Source organism: Gnatocerus cornutus, chromosome 9 (genome assembly GCF_029298725.1).
Source record: "Gnatocerus cornutus isolate USDA-ARS CGAHR chromosome 9, icGnaCorn1.1, whole genome shotgun sequence".
Lineage (NCBI taxonomy): Eukaryota > Metazoa > Arthropoda > Insecta > Coleoptera > Tenebrionidae > Gnatocerus > Gnatocerus cornutus.
In genome coordinates, this window is record NC_142241.1 from 13,227,069 (window position 1) to 13,251,013 (window position 23,945).

The 23,945-nt window shown below is 37.8% G+C and overlaps 1 protein-coding gene and 1 long non-coding RNA gene across 3 annotated transcripts in view; both read right to left on the bottom strand.

The window, feature by feature from the left end:
* Positions 1 to 23,945, bottom strand: part of Octalpha2R (alpha2-adrenergic-like octopamine receptor) — a 74,102-nt gene that overhangs the window by 46,346 nt on the left and 3,811 nt on the right. The gene's annotated exons all lie outside the window — the stretch shown is intronic.
* On the bottom strand, positions 5,106 to 5,904 carry LOC148168976 (uncharacterized). The gene is made up of 3 exons (XR_015770729.1): positions 5,839 to 5,904; positions 5,240 to 5,541; positions 5,106 to 5,193 (listed from the first exon to the last, which is right to left on the bottom strand). It is a non-coding gene; the product is annotated as an uncharacterized LOC148168976 (long non-coding RNA).

Genomic DNA, 23,945 nt, shown 5'->3' on the forward strand with positions numbered 1-23,945 from the left:
GAAAGTTACAAAAATTACGGATTTTAGTTGAGCATGTCATTTAAACTACAGACTGTCGGAACTACTATAGGGGAGAGGGGGGCATAGTGGGAAACTTAAGAAATTAACATTTTTTTTTTACTAAATATCATAGAGTAATGTATTGCGGATGATTTTTGTTGTAGGTACTTTTTTTTATTACAATAAAAAACTTACGACCTAGGGGTAAAGTGGGGTACCCTATGGAGAAATCAAATTTTTGAATAACTGTGTACTTAGAAAAAGTAACATTTTAAAATTACTTAGTCATCAGTGCATATTGCACATAAATGAGCAGGTTCATCATATTTAGCCACTACATTTGTATGACTAGATTTGAAAAAACTTGCTCCCCAACTTCGCGAATTTTTTAACGAAAACACTGAATTTTACATTTTGTTTCATAAAACATATAGATTTTCACATTTTGTTTTATAAAACACACATGGTTAACTGTCAACTGACAACCAATCAAAACACGCTATTCGAATTTTTTCACGGCGTTTGATTTGAGCAGCAGGAGTGTTACCCCGCTATGCCCCCCTCTCCCCTACCTATGTAAAAAATATGTTTTTTTGTCATCTTTGTGGCACTTTTGAAGCTGTCCTAGTGGACAACCGAATTGCATATTCGGTCCCAAATTAGTTATCGATGGTCGATTGAGCGTGATCGTTGGCCCGCGGCGCCATCTATCGAGTGAATAGTTTGCCGGTCGTTTATCGTGACGTAGCCGCAAGTAACTACTTAATCTGAGTCTATGTCGCATAGTTAATCCAAGGCCACTCCCCCAGGCCTAATTGAATTTCTGTGGTGTTACTGGAACATGTTTGCGGCGGTTTATTCAAGACAACATAACTCGGAAGTCGCTAAGTTTTCGCCAGAATCCAACACCTCTTAAGCCCCGTCGTGCCTGTAAGGAGTAGATGGTTGATATAACCTGTGCATCCTATCTTGCGGTTTCAGTGGCTTTCCCAAGCCTGTCTTCTAATATGTGCGTGGAAATTGTGTTACAGTTTTATTAGGCCCGATATTATGCCACCCTCATTTGCATAATTACCTCCATCAACGTAATAACGAGGGGTGGGTATAGTATTTGACGTTTTGTTTTTGCGGTTTTAACCGACGGAAAAATGTAATTTACTAAACGTAGCGTGTTGACCAATTCCGTAATGTTTAGACTTATCAGAACAAGCTATAATTTACACGACGTCGTCGACGTTAAAGAGGTTCGATTCCAAAGAATAATCGCAACGGGACGTCAGACACGTACGGGCAAAAGAAGGGAGTCACGTTCTAATCAATTTTTTCGCGCTAAACTGATTAGGGAAATTGCAGAGCAAAAAGTTGGCAAACATGGAAGCTGTAAGTGACGAACTTTTTCCATTATCTATAAAATAGTGGCGTCATAAAATATTTTTGAGGAGCGAATTTGACTATAATGGCTCGTTTTGCACCTGAAGTATCGAGGACATGAGTCACGTTTATTGCAACGAACAAAAAACTCAATTTTAATAAAAAAATGAGGCAGTGCTATTTGCCGTTGTAAACTTGATTAAAGGCGTGCAGGAAAATTACGTAAAAAGTCAATATAGTGGTGGTAAAAATGATGGATGCGCCGGGACAAAATTAATTAAAAATCAACAAACAAATATGTCGCAATCATGTTATTAGCTGAACTAATGAGTTCGCGGTTATTTAAATCAAAGCCACGGCAGAGGAAATTTGAGTAAAATAAAGAGAGCAATATTGGTGGATGCGCCGGGTCAATATTTATATATTTATTTACGTAACGCATGTGTGAACAATGTCATTAGTGATCAAGCAAGATTAATGAAATAAAAATCTGAACGCTCTCAAAATAGAGGTGGCAAGTATCGACTGCTTGCAAAGGACACTTCTGCAGGATGTGAGATACGTCAAGAGTCATCTCCTTGCTCGTTAATACGTTTTCATCGGCTCTCCCAAAGCCAATAAAATATCCTTATCGATGCAGTGAACAGTAAATTCGAGATGACTGACGTTTAATAGCCTGTCGATAGCGTAAAACAGTAGAAAAACCCTTGACGTAAACACAAAAATGCGACTAATAAACAGTTTGTTTGGGGCGGAATTACAACGAGCAAAGTTTACCTTAAACGCAAACCCTCTAATTTGAATCCTCTGATAGCTCAGTTGGGAGAGAGCAAATAATTATTGTGCGTTATCTGAATCCTTTTATTTTTATTTCACCTCTTCGTTGCGGTTTGTTCTAATTCTCACGGGCGTTTTGAGCGAAAAACACGCGGTAATTGGGGTGAAAATGCAAAAATCAGCTTATTGGAAAAAGGGGTTTAAATCATGCTTCAATTCAAACTAGATTATTGCATTAATATTTATATTGTCCATAAAATTCATCGGCGATAAAACATGATTTACATGAGCAAAAATAAAATCTAAATGCCCCATCATTCGCCCCTCGGATACAAACAAAGAAAAATTTATTTTCGCAAACTTTTCCCTTTTATTATGTCAAACTATCAAAGAAACCCGAAGTTCTGTTCCCCAATAAAATCGAATTCTTTCCAAGGCTCACATTTCATCCGCAACAGATCAGACAAGGATTTAGCACGAGGGACATATATTTGCCGCTTTAATGAAAAAGAGTCTGAAATTTTACGACGGTTCACTTTCTTCTGGCAGTATAATTAATAACTGATCGTAAAACTATGCCACTTTTGTTCAAACAGAAGAGCTCCAAAGCGAAATAAATAACTTTAGAGGCCCATTCATTATAAATGAGGGTTTCTGTGATTCGGCCTGTGGGTATTCCTGTACTTATTGAGGAGAAAAACCCACATTACAGTGCTAACAGCTTTTAGGACGAGCAAAGGTGAGGACTGCCGCGTTGTGGTGTCGCAGACGTAGAAACCTTTTTCGAGTTCGGTTCGGTGTGCTTTTGCATTAAGGGTGAAATTGAACTGGGTGCATTCTATGCACATCGGCGGAAAAAAGAAGTGCCACAATACTGTTGCGATAAAATCTTCATGGAGCGTGTGAGGAAAACACTTTTAACGAAAAATCCGTCGATTGTATCAATTATTTTATATCGTGGCTTTTTTATCGCAGCTTTTTGTCTGTCCAAATTTCCATCATTTTCAATTTCACCGAACCGAATTTTTCGACCGACATCAATAAATGTTACTTTGTTTCCGTTGCTGTTGACAAATGTTAAGCAATATTCCGAATTGAATTTGTGAAAAAAATGAGATTTTTCTTCTCTCGGAGCGTGAACGACGATTTTGAACAATTCAGCGTTAAATCTGATTGTGGATTAATAATTCTGTCGTTTAGGTTATTCTAAAGATCCGGTCCTTTTTTTACCTGATCGATTATTAATCATTGCTTCATATTTTGTGAATTTTTATTTAACGATCGCGCTGTGAAATAAATTGCGTTTAAATATCTTGCGTCTAGCAGAGGAAACTTAACGCTGACAAATCGGTTTCGTTTAGAAGAATAATTTTGGCAATTTATTTGACACTTTTCAATTTGAGGGAAAAATGTCGCGTTATAAATTAGAGGGAAATGCACATACGTTAGTTTTACCAGGCAGGAGCGTTTGAAAAGAATAAGGTAATATCCATTCATAAAACATAAAAATTACTAAGGTTGGCGAAAACAAAGCATCCTGAACGCGACTGTAGGCGAAAGGGGTAATTAAATCGGCCGATTCCTCGCTTATTTTTGGGGCAAACTTGCATTATTTGGGTTTATTTTATACAGAGATTTTAATTTTCGTCAACAAATAACTGAGTATCTGTGCTTAATATTTTGTAAACTACGGCAGTTATTAAGAAATGCTTTGTGGCATCGTTTTTCCCGCGCTATTTTAGATAAAAAATCGTTTTTAGATATTTCAAAAGTCGAAAGTTTTAGTTTTTTTGCAAAAATTCATGACTAAAATATTGATACCGATATCTTGCTTATTTTTGGAGTAAACTAAAATTATTATACATCAGTGTACGCAGAATTTTTCGCAGATTTCAAATCTGGAATTAAAATTCAGATCCGACAACAAATAACTGAGTTATGGCCGATTAAAGTTTCGGAAAGTTGATTTTCATTTTTCCTCATTTTTCCTAATTTATCAAGTTAAATATCTCGGAAACTATTTAAGATATCGAGCTGCGGTTTGCGCTATCGTTTTCTCAGCTTATTTTACGTTAGAAAATGTTCTCAAAAGCTCAAAATTCGATAGTCGATTTTTCGCGAAAAAAAATTCTGGCTGAATCGATGAAAATTTTTATTTTTTTTTATTTTTGGCCATAGCTTGTAAACTATTTATCCGATCGATCTGAAAATTGGCCACTAGATATATTTTGAGCTCCTCTTTCGACTGATGATAATTCAAAGCTATTAAACTTCGTTTTCATTTTAAAAACTTTGATTGAAAATCACCTCAAAATGACCTCTTCAAAACAGTTTTTTGCCAATGCCTCGTTGATTTATTAATCCAACTCAACAAATCTAAGCTCATTTTACGCCGAATGTCACGCTGAATCCAAAGCCGCAAGATTTTTTAATTTTTGTCAACAAATAACTAAGTTATGGCCGTTTAAATTTTTGGGTTGTCGCCAGAGGGCCAAATTTTTGAAGGTTCGAAAAAATTCGTGCTCAATATCATGGAAACTAATACAGATATTGAGATGCGGTTTGCGCCATCGTTTTTCTCGCAATTTTTTACATAACAAATAGTTCTTAGATTTTTGAAAAGTTGAAAGTTGCAGTTTCTCGCGAAAATCTATGACTAAAACTATGCCAAACGTCTGACATTGATATCTCGCTTATTTTTTGGAGTAAACTTGAGTTATTATACATTAGTGTACGCAGAATTTTTCGCAGATTCATAATCTGGGATTTAAATTCATATCCGACAAAAAATAACTGAGTTATTAAGAATTCGTTCCTAAATTTGAAAATTTGATTTAAAAAAAAATGTATGACTATATGTTCAATAGTTTTTCTCGCGTTTTTCAAAATGCTGTAACGTTTCTAAAATGAGAACAAGGTCATTTATTAAGATTTTTATGAATTAGGGGATGAACGCGAGACACCGCTGGTATGGGAGGCGATTTAGGAGTCCCATAAATGCCTGGGTACTTTTCCACCGTTGACACGACAACATCAGTGTTCAACCTAAAATGAATAATAGTCTAGTAAGTCTCCACAGTTCAAAACTTACTATTATCGCGTTTATCTTCTCTATCTTTTCCTCGGCTCCAATCCTAGGGGAAGTTGGATCAAGCCTTTGCCCCAAAAATTTCGTATGTTCGCCAGGAAGGGGTTGGTGAGGCGCAGACCACCCCTGAGCGTTTTCGACTGTCCCTCCGGAAGGTGTTGGCACCCTTCCGGTGAATTTCAGAGCCCACGTTCCTTCTTGTATCGTCGCACCGAACCCAGGGCGACTCGGTGTGGTTTAAAGCCCCTTTATGTGGTCCAGTCCAGGAATTCGTCATGACTGGTTCCCTACCTTTCTCTAAATCCCTACAACAACCGTTTTAGTTTTCAAGATCAACCCCCTCGCGACTACTATGTTAAATAACAGTACCACTTACCAACTTACGTTTATTGCGGATGTCCGCCAACAATAACAAACAAACATAACCTGTCAATCACCACCCTTTGACAAGTGCGACATTGAGAACGCCCGCGGTACTCGCGCAGAGGTCGGAATCTTCTTATCATCCCCGAAAACGCAGGTAGTGCCACCTACGATTCCTCGTGGCCTTTCAACTCTCTTTTCCGTTTTGGGCTTCGAAGGAAGCAGACGTATTATCTTACCTTTTACCGTCTAAGCACTTCCTAGTACTATTTGAAGTCCCGTATTTGCGGTTAAGAACCCCAGAACCGCATTAAGTATCGTCCACCCTCAGAGAGGTAATATTTCACGTTTTTCTTGACGATACTAATTTAGAAAATTAGGGTCGCACGGACGCCTACAACTCTCGCACGGACGCCTACAACTCTCGCACGGACGCCTACAACTCTCGCCGGTACGCCCGTAACACCCTTGCCCGTCGCCTTGAGTCCCCGATCGACCTCGTGGAGTAGCCGAGACTATCTCGCCTGCTAACAACCACCCCGAGCGGCCACATCCAACCCGGACCAGACGACAGGAGGCACCTGGAGCGTTCCCGACGGCGATAAGTACCTTTTTTGCGATATTATTGTTTAATTGCGTCACCGCCTGAGTCGTACTATCGACGTCACCGACAGCATGTTATCTAGACTCCATCGAGAGTCTCGCTGGCCTGTAACCTGATTTTATTAACTTCCTCTTGAGTTCAATTCAATTAATCATCATTATTTTTAATATTTAACCTTTTTTTATAGTCTTTCTGTAAACCAATCACAGCTGTGACACGGTAACGAACCTGTCATTTAAACTTAAGTAACCAACATCACCTAAAATTTCACCAATTGTTAAGTTCATATTTTTTATTAAAACCAAATTTTTTTAAAAACCATTTATTTTACTTCTGAGTAGCATTGAGCGACTTGGCTACTTTAAAATCAACTAAGTTCTTGGCGCCCATTCTCTCTAGCCCACGACACCAGCTCACCAAAGGCTATAAGAGCACCGGTGCGGTGTCACCTACCGGCCTATTTTTGAAAGGTGTGACAATGCGATGGTCGATTTTTTCGCGAAACAAATTTTCACTCAATTTTCAAATTTTTATCCTTAAACTAAGGACGATTTGAGAGGTGACCACAAATGTTCCCTTTGTTTATTTTAGAAGCAAGAAAGTGTGAAAATAATTCTTTTAACTAATTTCACCGATTTACAAAAGAGGAATTTTAAAAATTAGCAGTCTAGTTTTCCCTGGGAGCATGTGCACAATGATATGAATTAAAAATCCGGAAGCTCGTGTGAATTGTTGTGCTCATTAGCGCCGTTTTTGCGTCCCAGGTGGAGCTGATGTTTCCTTGAAAATATTCCGCTAATGTGCGCAACCACAAACAAGATCTGTTTTTAATTATCTAACTCTATTCAGTAATCAGAAACAAGAAAAAGCTGGCACAGCTCTGCAGATAATTTCGTCTTCGCCTCCAATAAAAGCAAACTCGGGAAAATCATATAATTACGTTTGAATGTTCATTATTCTTCGTGGGAATTCTCCATCCCAATAATATTATCTCGAAAACCGGTTAAGATAGAGTTATCCCAGTTACGGTTCATAATAATTAATATTTAATACCATCTTCGTCTAACATGATCTATATAATGGTAGTAAGACATCCGTTGAAAATCACCCAATTTGCCATTCCACAGAGTGGAAATGACTAGATGAACAATGCGGGCCCCTCGCCAATTGTATGAAAAGCTCCGGTCTAAATTCCACCAATTTCGAGGAACAAAAGAGGGGCTAAAACGACAAACAGTATGTTATACATTTTGATAACGACCATATCAATTAAATAATTTAGACAGAACGGCGGTGAGCGAAAAGAGACGGAAAACTAGGGCAAAACTGTTAATTAAAGCTGGGACAACATAATAACGTGCATTAGCAGAACAAGCCGCGGCGTCGTCAGTTTGTAATTCTTAGAAAAGTCGAGTTTTTAGTATTATTTCTAGTTATTAGTTTAGTTTAGTTCATGAAACACCCATACAAACCACCCCTTTCGTTCCACCAAAGTGATTATTCGCCCAGATTTTAAAAGAGCATTTTCTCGCCAATGTAAGCGTTTACCCTTCGCCGACGCACATATTTTTATTTATTTTTCTTGTTTTGTTTGTCCGCCTTTAAACGACCACCGTCGCACGAATCCCGGACCTAGGAGGAATAAAAATGAAAACATTTCAAGAATTAATTTCCTGAGGGGAAGAGCTAAGTTTCCAGCAACCCCTTTAAACTCATTTAACACCGGATTTTTCCTCGAATCTATTGGAGATTCGACAAAAGTCCTCATTAAATAGAAAATCTGTTGTCCGAACCTGGCTATAAATAGAGTGGCACTCACACCATTCCCGGAACCGACCCGGAATGTGGATATTAAAATTCCTCGGCACTCTAGAGCTGTCTGTATAGGCTTCGAGGACTAAATGATTCTTGGCTGCTTCCTATTTTATTAATTTTCGGGAAATTTTCCGAAAAACGACGCAGATGTCGTTCGTTACATGTAATTAGTTGATGTCTCAGACGCTCCAGGAGGAATTCTACCGTGCACGTCTCGTCTCTAGTTAATAGTGCGTGACTGTCTTTATCATTCACCCGGACCACAAACCGGAATTGTACATTTCATATTCTATCCGGTTGCTCAGTTTATCGCGCGTGCAATTATCTTTATTAAATTATTCAGTTGCACGGCCGATAATATTCAGGCGGTTCTTGCTGTTATCGGCACCACTAGTTGTACAAGAGCACGTGAAACATTATGGAAATGCGGGCAGAAATGGCGGATGCTCAAGGGTAATGCAATAGTTGCTCAAACCACTTATGGCAATGAGGGAAAGGCGCACTTGGGAAAATTCATAATCTCTGCAGATTCTTCTTAGTCTCTAAATTTTCTTTCTACAGCTAATATATGCATCTGAAAATTTCAACTTTTTTTCACTATTTATGCAAAAATGTGGCCTCCAAATTTGAAAACATTTCATGCAGTTGAAAAAAATTCCAAAAATCACCTTTTTTATGGGGTCACAGTGGTTGTGGTTGTGTTGAAAATATCTCAATTGTCATTTTAGATTTAATGCAAATTGTATTAAAAATTTGAGAAAAAAGTGCTGTTTTATCAAGTTAGCTAAAAATTATACCTCTTCTTCTTAGGCGTTGCGACGCCAAAACTGACTATCAGAGCGTATGCAAATTTTAGAATTTTTTTTTTTAAATTAAAGACGATTTTAAGTGAACCCTGTATAGATTCCAAATTGTTGCTTGTTGTTTTGATGTAAAATGGTGGATGCGCCTAGGTAAGTTTCCTTATAAATTTGGCCTCGATTGATTGGCGGTCTTGTCTCGCCCAGCTACGCAATTTCCAAATGATGTTATTGTATTCTATCCAGCACGCCTCGTGTAAACACAAACATCCCAAACAAGAGAGAATAAATAAAAATATTTGCAGCGGCAAAATATAAACCCCAGCGTTTTATCTATAAATGTTCGGTGGTCGTGTGGACAGAACAAGTGGATTCTCGGGCGCCGGTTTCGTTTAATATATGCGGGGACACGGTCACTGCATCCACTTTGGACGCCGAGAAAGAACAAAGGGATTCGCTCTGGTTAGCATAATCACATTACAGCAGACCATCTCTGAAAAAGTCAGTCGACATCTGCAAGCGCAGCCACAGCTCGTACAGAACGATTGGAGGCTAAACGAAATTGCGGCCAACACAATTAAAACCTATCTCAACATGTGTGGGGATATGATCGGAATAACGATTTTCCCATTGAAATAATTGTTTTGGTGAGATTCATTTTTTTGATTGAATTTTTTTTATTTTATTATAATAGCGAGGTGGGGGTATCTCCCCTTTTCGAACGCAAATTACGGCTTTTCGGAGTATTTAAGTTGGACGCGAATGGCGCGCGAAAATGGCAGTTTTATGGATTGGCCGATGTTTAAATGATCCACCCGAGCTCCGACTAATTACTTTCCTATTGAAAAAGTTAGTATGAAACCCGCCATGAAAAACGACGGCACCTCCGAAACTGCCTGTCACTCTTTTAAGGTCATTTACATCCCTTCTCTCCCTTAAACTTTTGTCTCTAGCGAGGCACTCCTTTCAGCCGGAGCTGTCTTGGGAACGCTTCTTTTTTTCATGCGTTCTCTTAGTAGCCAGGAGGGAATTGCGGGGATCGTCTAATTTACACCAATTCTACTTCTTCATCTTCGGACGGAAAATAAATAAAGGGAAAAGATTAACCACCACCGAAATGCATCGAACTTTCAAAATAGATTACTGAATTATGTTATGACAGTTATCAGTATGCTTTATGAGATGTAAATCCCATGATAAATCCTTGCACTCCATAAAAGCAGCAAACTAACAATTGCTTTGTCCTGGCTGCACAGAGTCACTCATGCAGTGATGAGCCTCAAGCAACTGGTCTCTATTTGCATATAACAATTGTCTTGCTTTTGTGACTACATTATCTGTTTTTTGCATCTGCTCGAACTCCAACTGTCGAACCAGGAAACCCCAAATGCTGTTAATACAATTTCCCTATTCTATACTGCATTTTTCCTGCACCGAATTATGTTGATTAATAGCACAAGCTACAAGCACAATTTGGTGACGATTTGACAAACTCGCTCTGTTGAACGACCAATCACAGAGCCGCGCGTTTTAAATTTGGCGCCTGCAAAAATTCTCTGCAGGAAAAATGGGGTTTAGAAAGAAAATCCGGCATCATGTATAATTTCTCGTTCGTGTTTTTGCGTCCCCGAGGAACAACAAGAATATTAGTGCTTAAACATGAATTTCTAAAATCTCCTTTGTTTCCTCGCTACTTAATTTTTTCGGTTGTTTTATCGCTACAAAGGAAAAAATCTCATAACGTCGTGAAACAGCAAATCCCACAATGCAACTGTCGAAGCTGTTTACGGTCCGTTAGCTTTCATTTAATATTAAATAGCGCAAGATAAATCGTATTTTTTCAACGATACACGAATCTGGAAAAGAGCCAAAGATGCCACTTTCTTCTCTCTCTATATTTTTCTTCTGGCGATAAAAAAAAGAAAAATAGACCAAGTCCATTTTGTTTATTGATTTTTGCATTCCTTCGTTGTAATATCCCGACGGGATATTAACTCTCACACATTTTTTCACGTAATGAAGTTATGTAATATTGATGTGGCTGCTTCTTGACGTTCGCCCTATTTACATAAAGTTGAGTTTACTTCCAGTTATAGCGAATAAGTTCATAACAAGTAGAGAGCGTTACCACAAGAGAATCCTATTTGCTGAAATTTTCCTTGCAGTTGTGTCGTTTAACTCCACCCAGAAAAATTATCTCGTTTTACTACCACCACAATCCTATTTATGTCGACTTTCCTTCGTAATATCCTTTTTTCAACACGTCAACATGTGACCTGTCACTACAGAATTCCATATCCTTTTTTTTTGCTCATTTCAACCCTGATTTGGCACTTTCGATGCAGCTGGCGAAGCGATGAAAATCTATACGCCAAAGAAAAAGAGAGCTCCTGAAAAGTGGAGGCGTTAATTGGGTTTCAAGGTTCGATTATATTAGCGTTAGAAAAAGGGACTGCACCGGAAAATGCGAAAAATAATTCCGAACCGCTTGCGAGGCGGTTATTGATTTCTTCCACGAGATTCGGGAACGAACCACAAATGGTTTCTGTAAATAAACATTTTTCGCGACATCGCCGTGGAGCTGGAAACTGTTTTCAACGACGCCAATCATTGTAGTTATTACAGCCATTATTGAATCGAATGTTCGAAGACTCGTAAACTCGGGAAATGATCAAAAAATTATAAGTTTTGCTAACGGGCTCTATTTCACTATCAATATGGGGGATGCGCTCAAGTTGCTATTAAAGTTATGTGGCCATTTAAGCACCAGTGAGGAAAGAAGGTTCAAATTGATATTATAAAGTCGGGCAGTTGACAGTGCTTTAATGAGACTCTTAAAGCATTGGATACGATTAAAAAGTAATGCTTTAATCAAATTTAGAGAACAACGCGCTAAGCTCTTCGATTTTCCTACAAAATCAAATTTAGTTGAACATATTGGTTGTACCGCGAAATAATAAAACAGCCGCCACCACCGACCGCAGCGTACTGCAGTAAAATTAAAATCTATATCATTTTCGTCCATTTTGAACTAATATATTGTCATTCACATAAGTACTCGACAGGAGTCGTCGTTATGCCTCAAATTAATACACAAAAATCCGCATTCCGACAAAAACGTCGAGTACTCCATCACACAGTTACTAATTGCCATTTCATATCCATCCCTCTTTTACATAAAAGAGGCGGATTTTGATTAATCCTCAACTAATGCAACGTTTAAATTCCAGGGTTTAAAAATAAAATGACGTAAGTCTCTTTTGCATAAACTGCATTAATACGCTTTCGTTTTTACACGATTCTCATAACCGTAACTCAGAGAAATGGACACTTTAATTGTCGATGGAAATCCGTAGAATTGTGAGTAAAAACTGAGTAATGTAGCCTCTTATAACAATTAAGTTGACGTGGAAGTTGGTAAAGAAGGGCACCTGCCGCTATTATACCGTTCTTTGTGCTACGACGGTATTTCCCCATTTTCATACAAGATTGAAAAATACCGGTTTTATTCAACTTGTGTGTTACTTTATCACCCCCTATATTTAATATTGTCAAGAAAAGTGTTGGATGAAGTTCCCGGCAAACATAATAATAATAATATTCAAGTTTCCGAGTAAACACGCCCGGTTTTCAACTTTAATAAGTTTTCCACGAGCGATGGTTGCTTTGAAAAATCAATTTTATGCTACACTCTCGAAAAAAGTTGACGAAGATGAATTTTTTACCGAAACAAAGTCGTTCATTCGTAATGGTCGAACGCCCAACATTGAAACAAAGCAGTTGGCATTATATGGGCACTGACATGTATGCGCTCGAGTTTAGAATTTTGCTGTTGTTGTGCGGCGAGCATACAATGTAAAATGTCGATTACATGTTTGCATATTTCGCCCGAATTAATTTGGTATTTTGATTCAATTATGACTGCTTATCTTGTTTGCGGTGTCAGTGAGTTTCCAACATGAAAAAGACTAATACTGTGGCGAGATATGTGACATTTGGATTAGATAATGTAAATCAGAAACATTTGGTTAATAGGGAAGTGACAGTGATATGAGAGACAGGACGCTTCTGGAAAAACGAGGGTAGATTACACCAAGTAAAAATGTCACACGTGTCTCTCCAGCAAATGCCGCAAATTTCCAGTTACGCCAATGTAAACAGCTATTTTCCATTAATTAGAAAAATCAAATTAGTCAAGAACAACATGCAATAGTTCAATCATAACGGAATTCTATTTGATCAGCAGAGAGAACGCAATTAGCCATATTTAGAGCAATTGAAAATAAAACGCAACCTAAAGTGCCCAATCAATTCCGATGGCACTCTTTTAATTGAACATTTAGCAAAATATTCCGTTTTCCCTGCAACAACTAAAACCCCTTCATTATACAATAATGTTTATCAATGGAATTTTCTCTCGTGCATGCTAATACACCCTGTCAGTGTCACGAGCACGTGATGGCGTGACAACTGGAGCTCTCATCAGTCGTCTAACAAAGACACACATTAGGACGAGAACGTGTGCATCATACATCTTCGGTCTTCAAGCATCACCGTAATCAAGAACTAATTAAACTGGGACTAAATGTCAAGAGTCTCATGATTGCGTACTTGGAGAAAGCGGTAAACATTTTAAGGCCTATTTGGGGGATTAAAATTAAAAATGTTTTCGCTGAATTAGCACGACGACGTCAAAAAACGAGCAATGAAAAAATATGACGAAACTTTATGAAAAGTGGCAGCGCAAATTAGGTGGAAACACGATAAATTATTTATAAACGAGATGCTATGAAGATTAATAAGCGCCAAACAAGGTCTATAGATTTCCACGACAAATCATATTAAGAATTATCATAAATTTTGATCAACGGCTCTTTAAATTCTTAATAAATCTCGCCGGTACAAGATGTGGAGTTCACTGTTTTAAATTTGAAATAACTGGCGATAAATCACGAAAGCAAAATAAACTACAAAATTCGCTGTTACAATGTATAATTTATTCGATGATTAATTGTCGCATTTTTCCCTTCAATTGTGTATTTCCCTGTATAAAGACACTCACGAATGAAATCCTAAACTCATCCCCACTCGCACATTATTCTAAGTAACCCTTCATCGTTATGTAGCTCGTTCGCCGCCTCCGGATTTAATCGTCTGTCGGCGGCGCAATTTGTGTATTTAATTTTTCGAAAAGAAATTTTCACTTAATCAGGCGAAAAGTTGTGAAGTTTGCCGAAAAGCCCGCCACTCTTAACCAAGCGATAAAACCTCTTGAAATACTTCAAAGGATTTAAGGAGACTTAGAAACGTTCACCACTCTCTAACGTTATTTCTATGCACATTCGTCGTCGAGCCTTTAGGCTTGCCGACTTTAACGTGCATTGTTTACCTACGAAACTAATTAATAAATTACGAACGTCCCTGGAAAATCCATCGAGGTCCGTGTTTTAATTACGAGCGAAGAGTCGGAAAAGTTTTGAGGGAAACACTTTTGACTAAATAATATCGTGCAACAACACAGAGTCGAGATTAAATTAAATTCATTTAGGAAATATGTCGCTGTTGTGAAGCAAAAATTTAAATACTACACTGCCAGCGTTGTTAAGAAGTTTACACGTTAAGTTTTATTTGCGCTGGGAGTTCCTGGTGTTGTTTGGTACACAATGGACGACTGGTTTATGTGTGTTAACAAGTGCAATATTTGGGTCAGTTTATGCAATATTTTATTGAAGTGAAATACGACTTGTAATTTACGATGTTTCGATTCATTTTAATAGATTACTACGTTTTGAAATACTACGATCAAAAATGAATTAGATCGCAGTAGGCTAGTTTAAATGCAAAACAAATCTTTAGCCAAGTTTTTATGCATGTAAATTCACTTATTTTGCCCTTGATTACCTTCAAAGCAATTATTTTATGGAAATAAATATTAGGTTGGCTTGCCAACTATGACAGTGCCCATGTATCAATTTAGCAAAGACATATCATGGCTTGCTGCGAGCTAGTTAATGTTTGATCGCACGTTAGTACAAGCACTATAGCCTGAGAGATGCATCTGAGCGCGTCATGCTGTGAGATTTTGGTGAGAATACTGTACATTGCATTTTCTGTTATTATGTTTCGGATGAAGACAGCTTCCACTGGCAGTATAAAAAATATTTTTAATGGTTCTATAATAATTCCGGTAGGTATGCCGGTATCTCGGCACTAAGTAATTTTCCGCCATGTTCCACCCTGTCGTGTTTCGAGATAATTTTTTCGCCGCAACCTGCTTCGCCGCCTCCGAAAGTAAACAACTCGGCTGTTTATTATGACTTCTGGTTTATAAGAGGGAAGATGGCAATTAAGCGAAGATAAATATTCAGTAGCGTCCAGAGTTCCTCTAAAACATTGGCAATATTTTAAATCCCCAATATTATGAACTGAAAATTCATCACGAGCCAGCTTGAAAAATGCCCCGCACAAACAGCGCAGAATTTAGAAGACCTCATTTATTGTTTGTAGGTTTTTATTGCCTCGCTCAATATTTAACAGGGAATTTTCCAATTATTGGATATAATTTCATTCTTCGGGAGAAAGTTATGTTGTGAATCCTCTCCAATTACGCGACGATTAACTGATAATTTTTTGATCGAACCAGTACGCCGGCAATTTGCAAAACAAATTCCTCATTTCGGATGAATTTTAAACGCTGCTAACCTGCGTCGGCGAGCAATTAATTCGGTAATTTATTCATAAACAGCCAGAAGTATAGAAATCGGGTATTAGAGGCGACCTTTACCGGAACAATCCGGGGCTTTAATGTGCGCCAGCTTTGACCGATCTTTCGGCTTTGAGCCGGGCAGCTTGTGAGATTATATGCAATTTTTTATGGAGGAATTTTAGGAGAAATTCGCATACTTCAACATACATTACACTTTAAATAGGGCTTACATATTTTTCAAGCGAGGCCCTGAAACATACCGACGTAATCCTTACTACTTTGTAGTTTTTTACTCAAAATAATTGTAAATTTTATATTATGAGGATGTTGGCAAAGTCATTGTGAGTTTTTACGAGTTAATTCGTTTACAAAGGTTTCATATTTCAATCGATTCGAGGTCATTTTTTCTAATGAAAACATAAACGAATGAGTTGAACAAATTGATTGTTTGTACTCTTGATGCAATAATCGAACAAACATATTAAATTATCACCTTTCCGCATTTCCAAACATAATTGTGTAATTTTATGAAAATCGGAACAAGCTGAGAATCATAGAAACGGAAATTTTAGAATGAGGAAACTCAAAAATTAGGATAGTCCTGAGAGCGTCAATATCTTTTTTGTCGACGAAATAAGAAGAAGTTTTCATAATAAATAAGCAGATTGAAATATATAAAGTCTGATAATCTCAGAAATGGAAAAATTGAAAACGTGAGGAATATGAAATTTGAGACTTTGAAGGCTTAGTAGTGGAATTCCAACGGGAAGCGTCTCAGTCGAAGAAACCAACGTTTATATTTAGATAAAAATCTGGGAGCAATGTGCACTTATTTCTGTACAGAAGTCTTGAAAATTCTCACCAAGTCAATTCAATTTTATTGCCTTGTAATTAGCCCAAATACTTTTCTATTTTTAGTTTTTAAAGTGAAAAAATCCAAACTTTCTCCAGACCTGACGAAATTTTAACGAGGCCCAATCATCGCCCCTTCGATTTGATTTTCTTCCACCTTTAAATATTTACATGGAAATGATTCAACTGGCAAATATTTAGGATTGTAGAAAAACGGCCACAAGTTTGGACCTGCGGCAACACTAATATAATGGAATAATTTAGCGTGTGGGTACAAATTAATCGCGAGGACATTTCCAGGAAGGGCGCCTTTGATTCTAATTCCGACACAGATGAACGCATTTGAATAAATATGCTAATTCGATTTCTCGTTGTCGCCGCCATAACCCACACGGAATCGGATTCTTTGCGGACATCTGCAAACTTTGGATCGCTCCTATGCCTGACCCGAGTGCAAATTATACACCTTCATTATAGAGGCAGGAATTGGCGGTGGAACAGCCCTTTAATCGGCGGCGGTAGAAGCGATAGACGGGGGCAGTTCCACTAACTAAAGTCCCGAAGAAAAAGTTTTGGCGTGGTCGAAAATGTAGATGAAGAGTAATTTTCTGTGGTGGCTGTAAATTGGTTCGTTTTATTTAAAAAATAGGTCGAAAGTACACAACTTGACACCGGCATCGCCTGACGTAACAGAGAAAAATTGCACTTCCAGTCACCTGCCCGAAACGCTAGGCAAATACGTCTCCGTGACAAAATATTGTTTCCCCTTCGGTTATCCTTGACGATGTCCTTTCATCCCCTTATATTTATTACGTCTGTCCAATTTAATAACTTTGTCTCGAATACACATTTGTCAGCGCTAAACCCTTTACCTACGCACCATTTTCACAAAGCTGGGCCGTGCGCGATTTAGATAATACAGTTATCGTACCTCGAATAACAATATATATTATATAGATACATCCCTGTAATATATGGAAATGCGTCCTTAATATTTCATATCCTGCAGGCCCCTTTAAATTCGTCGGCTTACATACGTTTCGGCTTTATTTCCTTTATGTCTAGACCTTTGCCCATAAACGCCATCAACGGAACTGTTACGACGTGCTGCCAACTTTGCGGAGGACCGCTTACAGGGAACGAGCTTGCACTGCTAATTTGGCTACATTGTTACGTAGCAAAAATTTATTACGACCAGGGACAGCCCTTACATACTCAAAATTTGCTGCGAGTAATTATTTTCGCATGAAGATTAGATGTGGAATGCAAATGTCGAAAACGAGGAACCCAGCAAACAGCCTGTCTATAATTTTTTTTTTGTTTTACACACATGCTAACGATACGGTCTAAAAAATGTAAAAATCAGACGCTCCAGTTGCTGTATTTTAAAATCTAAAAATTCATCGTCATTATATTTGGCTTTTTTTTAAATTTTTTTAATTTAAATTTAATTTTTTTACTTATAATCGAAAATAATCGCATGAATAGTATGAAAGGGCTAAGCGTTCTCAAGATCGCACATTGAAAGAATTTTAACATTTTCAAATTCCAGCCATTGCAAATGAGCGGTTAATTTTCCCGTCGCAAAAACTGCAAATCCGTTGACATGTTGATCCTTTTCCCTCTAATCGCACGCAACGTTTTTTTGTGCGTGAAGGATTATCGAGGTACATCCTCCAATCATCGTCGAATAGAAAGGATCCGAATGAAGGTCCAGAAAGGGCGTTGGTCGGTTTAACAGGACGTGACAAGTATATATGAGGTGGAGCTTCATTATGGACAGTGCGTTAGTTATGTGCAGCTTTCAAGCGTCATTGACAAGATCCAGCTGACATTAATAAAGTGAGACGTGTGCCTTTGACTACACTCAAATGAACAATCGGACCGGCTATGAGGGATTCATTGTGGGCGGTTTACGAGGGAAAGTGGATGTGTGGTACATGAATGCTTTATTAATATAACACCTTAATTAATCGGATTACTGCGTATAATACGATTAGTTATCAGTTTTTGTTGCAGCTGAACACCTTGTTGAAGGCTTCGCTTTCCTTTAAGACTTTTTAGCACAACCTTAATCATTTTACGGCTCCTAACCCTCAAAACCATGACTTGCTAAGAACTTTACAACGCCACATTTAAATGTTTAAAGTGTGCTTTCGGCTTTACGACTCGAACTTTATCGTTGGTAATTTATGATATAACGCGAAACAACTTTCGTTTCGCTTGCCATTTTTCGTATTGCGTCAGTATTAATAATTCTTGAAGTACTCGTTTTTATGTGACTTTAAAACAAACAGACTTGATTAACCCGTGTGGGAAAAGTTGCAAGCGAAGCTTTGTGAGCTTTCCAGTGACAGCAGTTGGGATTACTTGCTACACCTGAATAGAACGTGAGGATTATTAATTGATCGTGGTAAAAATTTCGCACAAAAGCTCATTGGATCGATGTTATTTTTTGCTAGGTCACAGCTATTGTCATCGATCTCGTTCAAAGAAACTTTCGAAAAACATTCGTTAGGTTTGGATAAAGCAAACATTGACCCTTTTCAAATTGACGATGACAAGATTAAAATGATTTTAAACGTCCACACAGAGTGCACATCGGAACAAACAAAAAAGAGGGAAAAAATGGTTAATATCACGCCAAATTGGTGGTTTTCTTTTATGAAATGGTGGAAATGACTGCCGCCATCTGTTGTCCTAATATCTAGGTTGGATGGAAGATCGAACAACACCTGTTGGCTGAAAACGCATGACTTTTTATTTACTCTTGGAAATTAGGTCGAAGGAGCTGGAACGGACTGTCTCCTACTTAATGGGCGCGAGAACATTTGTCAAAGTCAATCAGAAATGCTAAACGATTCACTTCATCCGGGAAAAGCTAATTGAATCGGACTATTTAAGAATTTAATGAATGTCCTGCTGATTTCAGGAACTAGAAAGTCGTCACTGTTATTTATTACCTGCTGGAAATCACAGTGTCAAAGCAAATAAATTATCAGGATTACAACACCGACCAAAATCTCTTTTTTCTGTTTACTCCAGAAATGTCACATAAGTAATCATTTCCAGTTTCCATAAAAGGGATTTCTATATTTTCGACCCAGGATGGAGATAAGGATTTATAGCGAGCTCCGATATTGGACTTTTAGAATCTAAAATTACACCTGGACGACACACCATTTTTCAAACTAAATTATAAGGGTAAATTAAACAAATCCGGGCGAAAAGCTCATAAATAAACATGATGTGATGGCAGATGTGAAACTGTGATAGTGTTGATACGAATTTAAATACATAAATTTCGGGCAAAAATATATGTTATGTGTGTAATTTGATGTTGAATAAACTGGTAAAATGATTGAAATATATTATGTATTTTTGTAGCGTGAGTAATTGCCGGGGGCGGCCAGATTATTAATTTTATTTTGTATACCACACTAGTCAACAAATCCGGTTATATTGAAAAATATGGTTACACTTTTATCGCCCTTTACAGTAAATGCGGCTTTTGTGATTAAAATAGCGGGGATGTTATAAAGATATAAAGTAACGGGTAATAAAATTGGATGTACAGTGACGGCCAAAAGTAACTGTGCAAGTCTCGAACGTTAGTTCAACTTGGGATTAGATAAGTGACGTTGTGTGCACTAAATTACATCATTATAGAGGTGTCCCAGAAAGTTCGCACTTTTTTTTAATGGACATTTCTCAATTTTTCACTTAGTATTGGTAGTTCGGGTGACGTCCTACTAGTAGTTCAATTGCTTAGTTTTGAACCCGTTCTACAATACCAAAAAAATGCACCCGTTACTTTTGAGCGTCACTGTATTAGCACAAGCTGTGGCGGTGTCAGGTGGAATGGGGTTTATTTACAGTCCTTCGATTTTCCGAGATTTCTCACATTTTTATGGGGGAAAAACCTTCAGGACTAACGTGAAATTGCCTCCTGATTCTAAAACCGAAGTGCGTTTTACTCTTTCGGTCAGGATTCAGAGACATTTCTTAAAAAAGTTTGCAGTGAACTAGAACATAATGTTAATGTTTAGAGCCGTTTCTAATGATTTTTCATGCCGACCCGAGTTGCCATTATATGCGGTGACCGTCTGAAAATAAAACTAGAAATGAATAGAGCGCACAGTACGCCCGCTGAGTCTGCACTTTTATTTCAATTATTGTTATGTTGGCAGCAATAACGGATCCTGAATTTCCCCAGACTCTACAAAAATCCAACGTCTCTTTTACAATAGAAAAATTGTTACTATTTTAAATAAAGTCGCCATCTTGAACGCTGACTATATCGACTTGAAAACACTCGTTTTTTATCCTTGACGTGGAGTTAATGGATGGCGTAAAACTAATTGGTATTCTAAAGTGATTTTTTAAGAAGTTGGCTGCAATTACGGCGAAACTAGGAGGTGATGCAGTGTAAGATAATGTCCTTCGACAAGTCGAGCGGTTTTACTGACATTTCGATGAATAATAATGTGAAGAGTGGGTCGCCATCGACCTAAAAAAGCCATTTTTGTCACATCTGCTCCACTAAATTCGCATTAAAACGCAAAAGTTTTAGGAGACACAACGGATAAATCAATCACCAGCGGAGTTGTAGTGGGTATGTTCGTTCCATCAGCGGAACTGCATTTTTCGGATTTCCATTACCGATTTGAAACTTATTTGTTTCCACTGATAAATGATATCATTCAATTACGAGCGACATTAAATTCGAAGAAAATCCGTACATTTGACAGTCTCACCGGATTTAAATCAAAATAGTTCATCACAATGTGATTTTTTGTTAGCAAACTTGCCATCTCGGACGCATACTGAGAGGTAGAAAGTTAACTCAAGTTTCCCGGCGCCACCCTTGGGATCCGAGAAGACCCAACAATATCCGCTTAATAATGTACATATAGGAAAATTAAAAACCGTTTAGGACTTGCCAACAAGCCCGTAGAGCGCCGTTTTCCCCGGAAACATGACCACTCTAACCGGCCGAGATGAAACAAGTTTTCCGGAAAATACCAACACGCTCATTATTACCAAAGAATCGTTTTCTAACATCTTTTCCGTCATCAATCATGCCCCCATGACCTACCCCCGTAAATCTTGGAAATGCTTCACACCTGATGCTCCAGCTTCGATTTCCATGGTTAATTCATCAAGAAACTCCAAGAAACAGGTTCCGCTCCAAGTCATCGTTTACTACCAAAAGGGAAACGTGAAGTAGCCGTTGGTATGTTGCATGACCGGAAATAATAAATTTGAAGGGTGAAAGCGGCGATATCGCCGTCGTTTTCGCTGGCGTCTTCATTTTTCAAGTTTTTCGCAAAAGGTTCCCGAACAAATTGATGCGATTCGATGGATTTTATTTTAATTAAAATTTAATCTTGCTTTTATAGATTCGGCGGTGGAGAAGAATGTCGGGGTATTAATTATGGAAAGGTGGAGGATGATAGATGTGCAAAATTGTGGAGAATACTTTTGTTTTGGAGCTTTTGCTTCAGCGATTCCAAGCAAAAGAATTGATGTCTTTTTATTAAGTATTTGACTGAGTGCGAAGTTTTAAAGGAATGAATTTGTAGGAGATGTTGAAAGAGATTTAAATGGAAATGAATTAAATCTGAAAGTCACTGAATTTTAGAATATAGAAATTTGAATCTCAAAGGGGTTCGGAAGCGGAAGATGTGTGTCGCAGCTTCACATAAAGTTTTAGCACCGACATTCAAAGTTACAACTAAACTACTTTTCTTACAAGTTTTTTGGATTTTATAAATTGTATAATAATAATTTGAACTAGCAAATCGCGCACTGAATGGATTTTACGACTCTCCAGCAAATGCCGCCTGATCCACAGGGAAACATAGTCGAGCCGCAAAATTCTACTTACAATAGCTCGTATGTAAATAATTACTAACAACGTGATTACATGTTTTACATTTCGTGTTCGGCGAGCGTAATTTTAGGTGAGCACTATAGAAATTGTTTTTTTTTTGGTTTAGCCAATTAAAACTTTGAGACACCTTTGTAACAGACATTTTTGGCTTCAATGGAACATTGTTCTAATTTAATTACACTTTTTCCTTCCTATTTAATGCCTTGCAGTTCGTTCACTAAAATTTTAATCAAATTTTCTCCCAATTTTAATTGTGCTCCTACTTTAATTGAGATTCCAGATCGCATTATTAAAACACGGAATCCCAATAAAATTAGTCATGAGTATCAAAATTCGGTTTAATCAACCCGTAATTTGGTTAGTTATGAAAATGGAATTATGGTGATTTGTAAAGTATTTCCATTCGACAGGTCACTAATAGGAATGAATAGCTTGATTAGTTATGAATAGAGCATGAAAATTTCAGACTTCCTGGCCATTGTGTCTTTGTCGGTTGAATACAACGTTCAAAAAGCAAAATTAATTAGCTAAACGAGCAGTTAACAAATATTTGATTTATTAGGTTCAGAAAGCTAATTTGTGTAGTGTTTAATAAAAGCTAGTGGCTTCTGGTGTTTGGGTCAACATTCATTCGGGAGGGTCAAATTGACTGTTTAATTACTATTAAACGGTAATTTAGTCGCTAATATGATCACTAATCAATTAGTAATCAAATATCAAAGTCAAGTTCTTCTCGCACGTGTTGGTGCCATTCCAACCCGATTTCACGTTTTTTTTCATCTCATTTTTTAATTAAACTATCCCGGAAACCTTGAAACCTATCCTTAGCTCAACGCGACGTATAAATCAACTTGAGGAGTAGATTCAATCGGTACGTTGAAAAATCCTCTTTAATTTGCAGCAGCCTAACCTCAGGCGAGAGCCGAGCTATCCAAAGCTCAGCCCATAAATTACCCGCCAAGCGAGACACACACGCGGGGAAAAAATCCACCCCCGATCGAAGCAACATTCAGCAAAAACGCTCAACTATATCGGCGCAGATGAGACCGCCGATTCCGGCATCGATGCACGTCATTTCCTTTCCAAAAAAGCTACTAATGGCGAAATTAATCCGGACGTCAACAAGCTCTGCGCTGAACTAAACTAAAACTAATTCGGGGACTTTGGATTCGAGGTTGATTAAAGCTGGGAGAAAGTTTCGAGGCGAAGACATTTTTGCGGGTTGGGGGAGACATTCCGAATAACGATTTAGGCAATATTTGATTTTTTTTTGTTTAACAATCTTGAGGGGTAAATGACAATTCTACGCGATGAGCAGCTTTTTATCAGCTTTTGTTCGTTAGGAAAGATCAAAGTGAAAAAATAAGACTCGGCTCTGAAATCCGTGTAACCGATGCTCTTTGGGTCGGAAATCAAACGGTATCGGAGACCTTTTTAGCATTGATTACAACGAGCTTGTTTAAAATTTTTGAGGCCAAAGCCAAAGAGATCCTCGTTCAAATACAATAATTTGAGGTTTGTCCTTTTTTTTGTGGGGTGATTAGGATCTTTTTATCATCGCCAAGCGATGAATTAAGACAAAGAAAAATCAATAAAAGAAAATAATTACAAAAGCTCAATGCGGTCAAAAGCTCAAAGCTCCACACCAGATAAGCATTGATTGGATTACACCG